Raw genomic sequence first — 9536 nt, 5'->3', positions numbered from 1 at the left:
GATGATTCTCGATTTAACAAGACCGTACGTTTGTCGCTTCCCACTGTTTGCAAGGCTGCTGCTTTGTTGAAAGAGGCACACTGTAGTCGTGTTCGGGATGCTGGATTTGGTATTGTCTTTGAACTGACAGTAAAGAAAAATGTGTCGCGCATTCTTATGTGCTATCTGATGGGAGTGATTGACCCTGCCACCATGATAATGGACTTTGGGAATGGCAGGGTTCTTCGAATCAATCGTGATGCAGTTCATCACATTTTTGGTTTACCCATGGGACGTCACACTGCACCCATGCCTGCTGCCAGCGGCCATGATGACTCGTTGACTGCCCTCAAGGATGAGCTTGGCTTTGACTGTTCAAAAAGTATAGGTGTCAAGGAATTGCTTGAGAAGTTGAAGGTGTTGGTGGAGGAAGATGATCATGTGACTATTGACCTTGCTGTGAAGGTGTTCTTCCTGATACTCTACCAGAATTTGCTATGCCCCGGGCCTGCAGTTCGTTTGGGTAGAGTTGCTGCAATGGTAGAGAACATGGATTATGCGGCTATGGCTCAGATGGACTTTTGCCAGCTTGTTGTTGATGAGTTCCAGGCAGCTGTGGTGAGGTGGCAAACAGAAGGCAGCAAGCAGAATTGTGCAGAGGGTTGTGCCATTGTCCCCCTGATTATGTATCTTCACTATTTGAAACTTCGCAAATTTTTAGTCATGCACACATTGACGCCACGTGCGTCATACCTGACGACCAAGGACCTGATGAAGTTATACAATGAGGATGTGCTTGTAAAGGGAAAGATTTACTTGGAAACTTACAAATTTGGGAAGCTGCCGGTTAGTGCATCTGAGTTTTTAATATCAGATTTTTTTTAAAAAAGGTGCAGCCATTATAAATCTGAACTTTTCTAGTACTCACATGTGTACTTGTCTTTGCCTCTTGTCTTTTTTTGCAGTGGAAGGCGTCAGGTTGCAGTTGTATGCGGCAGCTCTGATGCGGGACCTAGCACTCATGCTAGGTTTTATGAGCCTATATGTAGCCAGCTTCCTGCCTGTGATGATGAGGTGCCGCATACTCGTGGTTTCATGGCTCGATAGATGTTTTATAATAGAAGCTCTTCTAAACAGACATTTGTTGGCGGCAAAAAACACGAGGAGATTGATGAGCTTCTTCTGAAGGTTTTGAAGTTGACTGAAGAATTGCCAACCTCTGGTGACAGGTTGAGGACAGTTGCTGATTTTTTCCCTGTTGGCCATGGCCCATGAGATGAAGATATTGTTGCTGCTCATAATTTTGATTGTGGCGTGATTGAAAGCCTTAAGATTGCAGTGACGAATGTTCGGTCTTCCTATGCTCAATTGAGACATTCATAGGAGGAAAAATGCGGTCGGTATGAGAAGGATGTTGGGCATATTTTGGATGAAATGAACCGTCAGGACGCTGGCGTTGGCGCTGATAATGTATGTTCTAGGTTTTTTGTGGCATTGAACCTCTTTTGTGTATTATGTGGACTGCTCCTCACTATTTTTGTTTTTTGTGATAGGCTGGAGTGGAATCTTCTGGTGTCCATGGAACTAGGGACGATGGAATTGGTCAGGTATAAGTACTTCTGCCATGTCTGTTCTGCCATGCGTCCCTCTTCTTAAACTTGCATTTGTTGATTTCCATTTTTATTGTATTTTTTGTGTACTTCACGGTTGTAAAGTGTGTACTGCTTGTGCGTAGTTGAAGTTTTTTCTTTTTTGGTCGTTACCATCTTATTTTCGTTTTTGGTTTGTTCTATGCCCGTAGACTGGTGTTGCTGCTTGTGATGTGCACAAAGAGTCCTACGATGGCTCTGGGAAGGATGAGGTCTTGGCTGATGCATCGTCCCCTCCGGATGTTGTAGCTGATAAGGTATAGTTGTATTAATTGTTCTGTTAGTGTGTTGTAATCAATTTTTTGTAGTTGTTATAAACTTGATGTATGCTGTTATGTTCACTCATATGCATTTTCATTTACATATGTTAGCTGCAATAGTTTTACATGTGTGAGCTTCAGTCTTTGAGAGAAGTGAACTGCAGTTCTTTTCGCATGCATGGTCCATAATGTTTTACATACGTAAGCTTCAGTATTTAACATAACTGAACTGCAGCGTTTGACAAAGTGAACTGCAGTTCTTTTTGACGTATATGTGGGTTGCAGTTGTAGTTGTTTTGACACACGATTGTTGTAGTTGTTTTGCATATGTGGACTGCAGTTGTTCTGTGTATGTTGTCAGCAGTCTTTGACATAAGTGTCCTGTGTGTTGTTGTGTTAATTATCCCCACACTCATTTTGTGTTATTGTGTGTTTTTTAAACTTTCCACAGCCTGGAGAAGAAAACATGGAAGTTCATGTTGATCTAAATCAGGGCGGTTGTGCTGTTGATGGTGGTGGCAGTGTTGATGCTTCTGCATCGGTTGCCGTTGACTGTGCAGACCTTCTGTATCTCAAGAATCCCATGATGCTGTTTCCCCTAGTCGGCATGAAGATTCTGATATTGGCATTGAAAAGCCGCTAGAGAATGTCGTCCCTGCTGTAGTGTTGTTGCTTCCCCTGTTTGTCTAGCGGCCAACGATGTTCCTGAAGTATCGAGAGTGGAGCCTCATGTAGCTGAAGTATCTAAGGACGTTGTGGTTGACCAGACTGTTGTAAATCCAGAGAATGCTGATGTTGCTGCAGAAGGGCAGTCCAGTGAGGTTGTGGTGGATTCATCGCAACCTACCCAAGAAAATGTTTTTGTCAGCTCTGAAGAACAACAACATGAAGACTCTGACACTAAAGGCAAGAGTTTTGTTTCGAACAGTGCAGTTGAAGTTTTTCTCATTTCATTTTGTTTAATTACTATGGTATCTGTATTAGATGTTTAATGATAAGTGAAACTTGATCCTTTGTTTATGATTTTCAAAATAGCTAGCAGAATTTCCTTATCTTAATATTTGAACTTCATTATTTGGATAAGTGAACATTCAAGTGATATCCAGCCGGCTTGTAGAACTTGCCGGTTTATCATTGCCAAAATATTCGGTTTGTAAATATTGATAACACCGAGTCATAATTGTTGCCGACGCCGGGTCATAGTTATTGGTGACGCCGAGTCATGATTGTTGGTGACGCCGGGTCATGATTGTTGCAGCCCCCGGGTCAATCTGGTTTGCTCAAAACTGAAAATTGAAAGATATTTCTCACTTACATCCATATTACCTGTAGCCCCCAAGTCTTGAGCAGAACAAAGTGATGGTTTAAGACTTGCTTCAATATAAATACTGCCACTTTTGAAGAAATCCATGTTGTTCATCCTAGTCACTTAGTAAAAACTGAATACTCCATATTATGTAGCCCCCAAGTGTCGGGTTGTCATGCTTGCAGCAACCTGGGACTTGTAATTTCCTGATGCTCATAAAAACTTCAACCAGTGTAGCCCCCAAGGGCCGGGTCATTATGCAAATAACGAGCGGGGACTTTGAAAATAGCAACGTGTAGCCCCCAAGGGCCGGCTTAGTAAGATAATATTGAGTTGGGACTTTATGTATACTTCATTGAAAATAACATCATATGATGTAACTCTCATCACGGGGCTTGACCCCACGTCCACAAGGTTAAGAGCTTTGTGCTTTACCAACTGAGCAATGAATCTTTCAATATAATGGATTAAAACTTGTGTACCTTGAACTTTGACAGGAGCAATTGGTAGCCCCCAAGGGCCGGCTCATTACGATGTGATGAGTCGGGTCTTCAATAAGTTGAGTAAAAATGACTTTGCATTAGCCCCCAAGTGCCATGGTGCATGCTGACAGTGACATGGGACTTGCATATTTGATGTAATCTCAATTTGAATAATGTAGCCCCCAAGTGTCGGGTCGTAAACCTGCAGCGACTCGGGACTATTTCCTCCATTGTAGAATAGATCATATCAATTGATAAAATAATAGCCATTGCGCTGAAGTGACTTTGAAAACCTCAATCATAATATTGGTTATTGATAACCGTAATAAAAATCCAGCCATGTTGGCTATTAAAGATTTGAATAATATAACCTGGTTTGAAAACCGGTTCCTGCAATATAAACCAGTATATCCATGCAGATATGATGTATGATATGATGATGTAATGATGATGCAATATTAATGATGTATGTGTATGATACTAGAATACTTCAATGAAACTAGCATGATAGCCACTGGAGTATCCTCGCTTTCTGTAAGCCGGCTCTCACATGACCCAATCGATGTTTTAACCTGGATAAGTTCAGGGTCTTGTTTAAAGATTGACTTATCGAGAGTACACGAGGTCGGAGTAGCATCATGCAAACAGGCAGGCTTAACCAAGTTTCAATGAAGGCGGCTTAGTAGCCTGGGTTCATCCTCGCTATCTGTAAGCCGTGCCCTCACATGACAAACCGGCATTTTAACCTTAACGAGTTCAGGGTCTTGTTTTAAAGATTGACTGTTAAGAGTTTGCCGGGCCAATCAGGATTACCTGATGAAGAAGCAGCTGGCATACAGGCAGGATGACCCGGAAGGGTTATGTCCTCTTTGGTGAATACACCTATGTTAGAACAAGATAACCCAATCAAAAGGGTAGTAACGCTATGTTCTCTTTGGAGAATACACCTATGTTTGAACAGGAAGCCCCCAACTGACATATTCTGTCAAGAGGGTTTAAGCTATGGTTCGGATACGACCAGAGCCCCCAAGTAGTCATAATTGTGGCATTGCGCCGATCAAGAGGTGTAGCTATGGTTCGAATATGACCAAGCCCCCAAGTGATTTCCCTGGTGGCCCTATGCCTATCAAGAGGGTATAAGCTATGGTTCGAATACAACCAGAGCCCCCAAATGATATTGTGAGCTGTGCTCAAGGGGTAAACCAGACTCCACTTTATAAACAGAAGCCCCCATGTGATCAATAATATGATAAGCCAATAAGACAGGATTCCCATGTTTGAACCACGCATCATGGCAACAGGTCCTCTTCAGCAACCTTTAACTTTTTGCAAGAGATAAATTCTTCTTGAACCAGAATTTTAAACCGGATTTGAAAACTTCAAAGCTTTATGAGAGACATCTTTCCCGTGAACCGGATCTTAAATCAGAATCTTTATTTTCATCCGGAATTTTTCTGACGACCTTTAAACTCGAACTTGCGAGAAATTAATTCTTTTTGAACCAGAAATTCTTAAACCGGATTTTAGAGCTTCAAAGCTTTGTGGGAGAACAGATTTCCCTTGAACCGGATTTTAAACCGGTATTCTTCATTTTGAACCGGAAATTTTCCGACGGCCTTTAAATTTTCATCAATATGATAGTAGCCTCCGGGGCCGGGTTATCTTTCCCTCCAACGTCATGGGGATCTTGACTTCACTGAAAACCGGCAACATTTGCTGAGTCATATCATTGTAGCCCCCGAGTCTCAAGGCAACTCGAGGAGTTGGCTTGAGATTCTCCATATTTGACCGTGATATAAACCGGCATAAGTTGTATATCGTTGGTGTTGATAGCACGATGTGAATCCACAGAAGGTTCAGGTGACCGCGGCGGGTTATAAATGATCCCGTATGAGCCGTGTCAGCAACTCGGCCAATGGTTCCTTCCAACTGGCTATTTGAAGTTAACCAAACTGTAGTGACGACGACTTGTGCGCCGACTCATTGAGCCATCTAGTGCAGGCGGCGATTGATGATGATTTATCTCCATTTTGTTGAAAGAAAACCGGGCTACCCAAGCTGTGACTTGCTTTATACTCAATAAATAGCTCATGTAGACAGGTGCGGCCCGGTGTGTTCATGTAGACCGGGCCGCGAGAGACGGACGGAAAATACGACCACAGCATCAGAGGCGGCACAGACAGATGAATCGACCGCGACGTTGTAAACCGGCACGGGCGGGAGAATCGGCCGCAGGGGCAGACAATAAGTCAATCGCGTGTGTTGATGTAGCGGGGGTGGCAACCTGCGCAGGATGAGCGCTAGTGCAAAAATAATATTTGGTCACACCCCTTTTGCAACACCTTTTTGTAAGGAATAATGGTCGTGCGAAAAATATCATAGACCAAGTAATTTTTCTTTGATAAAAACAATATGTGTTAAAAAAAATTAGATGAATATCACCTGATTTGTAAGGATGACAAATGGTCCGTAAGTAGCGTCCATACATATCCTCCAGTAATTTCAATGGCAATTTTAGCCACTTTGTCCAGAGTAGGCCTCCAAGACACCATTCTTTAAATGATTGCTATAGTCAAGCACTTCATCATTGGTTGCAGTTGCGAGTGCTGACAAATATGTGCAAAACTTCTCAAAAAACAGATTCATCCTCTGATCTGTATATTGTAAACAGTCAAACCTCGTTGACTCCATCTCTCCCAATTTTTGAATAATAATCAGTAGGCGATCGCAAAGAAAGCCCTGAAACCACTTGATGTTTTCCCCAGTATGTATACGTACAAACTCACAAAGTCTCTGCGCAACAGCTAGCCTTGCTCATAACAATTGCTGAAGTGACATACTGCTGAAGCGATCTTCCCCTGTATTAACTGCAGGTGATAATAATTTCCTTGTTTTCCAATGGCAGTAGCTTCCCACCAGACCTAGGGGGCCACGCCATAATGCTTGTTTCTCATACTCTGACTCCTCATGTCTTGTTGCTAGCAGATCAGCAGATCAGTAAGGAAAAAACTACTTGTATTGATTTTGTAATACATGTCCATGTACTATACTCCTTTTGATCAACTCCACTGTTGGGGCTGGGGCTGGCTTGGTCACCCGTCGCGGAGGAAATCAGGCGCGACGGCGACTTGCCGTGGCCTTAGGCGAAAAAACGGAAACTTGAAGGCGGCGACAAGCAGAACCACGGCGACGGAGCGGCTTGACGCGCGGCGAGGTCGCGGGCGGCTCGATGGCTGCCACGAGGCCACGGCGGTGGCTCAGTGCAGGCGGGTTTGCCACAGAGCGGCGGCCAGCTGGTTGAGGCGAGGGCAATTTTGGAACAGGGCCGCAGGGACGAGGCCGTGGGCGACTCGGCGTAGGACGAGGAAGGAGGAGTAAGGCGCCGATGGTCTGTGGCGCGGCCATCAAGGGCGACTCTTTGCAGAAGTCCGACGGGATGGCGACCCACAGGCTGGGGCGGTATGAGGCCCAGGCGGCGGGGCATTGCAGCAGTAGCGGGTCGACTCTGAGGCAGCCGGCGGACTGAGGCCGCACCCGTGTCCACAACGGCCAAGGAGAAACGGGTCTGGTCAGCGTGAGTTTGGAGACGGCTCGGAGTCGTCACGCGCGAGACTGAAAACGGCTCGGAGATCAAATCCTCCTCCGAGCTGCCATTGGTTTGACTTTTCCTCGTGCTAATGGATCAATGGATGGGTCACTTTTGCCTTCACGTCTAGAACCAGTAGCTATGGCTGATGGAGTAGCAGCAATGTCGCGACCGATCAATTTCTTGGGAGTTGCATCGAACATGAATAGAAAAATCAGCTGAAGCCTTCAATCGGCAAAACAGGCTGCAGTGATTTGTACAGCTAGTAATCGGAGTCTCGGACATGCAGCGGAATCTTCATATTTGATCTCGGCAGCTAGCAAGTTTTACAGGGCGGCGTAGCAGCAAAGATCAATCTTCGGTTGACCTCGGAGTAGAAAACACCATAAATAAATTGTCTTGGACTCGGCGTATCCAAACGTCGGTGGACAGATCGCGTGCCAGAGCAACAACACAGCGTGTAACATGGTTGATGTGAAATTTTCCACGCCGGCTTTTTGTCGAACCGGAAAATTGCAAACTTCTCAAACCCTAGAAAAAAATCCCTCCAAGAAGTCAACACCACCATGCGCAGGCCCCACGGTGGGCGCCAACAGTCGTGGAATTGTCACGGCAGATGTCCTAGTGTGAGGACTTAGTCGTGAGGCCAACACATCTATGTGGTAGCTTGAGAGGGGTTGATCGGAATCGAGAGACCAACACAAGACAAGGGTTTAGACAGCTTCGGGCCCCGGGAAACAACATCTGGAATAGCCCTACATGCTGTTTGTGGCTAGGTCTCATTATGATCGTGAGGGAGTCGCCGTAAACTGGCTCTCCTAGTTGTGTCTAGCCCTAGAGATTATTGCTTGTCCCTCTTGGGGTACCCTGCCCCTCCTTATATATGTTGAAGGGGCGGGTTACATGACTAGTCCTAGTAGGATTAGGATTACTCTATTACAAGTGGAGTCCTAGTCTTGCTTCCTTTGTAAGGGAATATTCCTTATGCCTTTCCTCGTAAACCGGCCCATCATAGCATGAGCCGGCCTTCTGGGCCTTGGGCCTTGTCATCCATCTAAAACACCCACCGGGTCACCAATGAGTCGCCAGACTAGTGAGTCGGCAGACCAGTGAGCCACCAGACCCGTGAGTCGCCAGTCCTCCGGCGCGTTACCGGTGAAGCTCCAAGTCCCAGCCGGGTCATACCTCATGGTATATCCCTGACAATTATAGATGACGAACTCCCTATTGTGACACCGTCGAGCATTGATCCAGCTCTTCTGAAAAGATACAATGAGATGTATGCTGCTGTTACGAGGGTTCGGAAGGACAAGAAGAAGAAGTATGGTTTTTTCGAAGTTGTTTTGTTCATATGTATTTTCTAATTTTGGTATTTACCCCTTTTTCTTTGTTGTTATTTTTTTAGTATCTTATGTTTCAGTTTTTCATGAAAAATTCAGGGACATGATTTCTTTTAAAACTGAGATGGCTGATATTACCATTGGCGAAGTTGGTCAATCCTTTTGGGATAAAGGGATGCTCACTACAAGCCTTGTAGATCTTGGGGTTTCTTTGCTGGTAGATAAGTTTAAGGGATCTCCGACAATGGTTGTCCTGTACCATATTTGTGTAAGAATGCATAAATCTTTGTTTTATTTTTTGATTTTCTTTTCTGATTTCGTGCGACGACCTGTTTGCTTGAGCACTATTTGATTTTTGGTTTTGTTTTGGCAGACAAATATTTGGAATGGTGGTAATGTAGGCAGGAGTGTTAAAATGATGTTCTCTTCAAAAGCCGAGGAGCGTGTTGATAAAAAGGATATGGTGAGTAACGTTTTTATGTGTCGAAAACTATATTTTGCGTGTTTGTTTTTATAGTGTTCTGTTTCTTCTTCTTATAATAATTTTATTTATATTTTCATGCTTCAAACAGGTCCTTTTTGCAACTTTTGATCTGCCAGAGATGAGGGATGGCATTGGTCATTATTATGTAGTTGCGTTAAATGTTAAAGAAAGGCGGTTTGAATTTCTTGACTCGCTCAATAAACCTGGCAGCCCTGATGCGATCAGGGTTTTTAGGAGGATGGTTAAAAATATCAAGTGTGCATGGAAAGAAGGAAGCTCAAGTTCTGATGAGCCGCTAAATCCTCCTGCACTTGATGGATTTGTGTTGAAACATGTCATTGTCCCAATGCAGCCAAATGGGTGTGTTCCATACAGTCCCTCTCCACCATACTGCTCAAGTTTTTTTATTTGATTTTGTGAAACTGATGTTTTTTATCCTTTTATTGCAGG

The sequence above is a fragment of the Triticum aestivum genome, chromosome 6D, assembly GCF_018294505.1.
Source record: "Triticum aestivum cultivar Chinese Spring chromosome 6D, IWGSC CS RefSeq v2.1, whole genome shotgun sequence".
NCBI classification, from domain to species: domain Eukaryota; kingdom Viridiplantae; phylum Streptophyta; class Magnoliopsida; order Poales; family Poaceae; genus Triticum; species Triticum aestivum.
Note: the sequence above shows the minus strand (reverse complement) of the source record.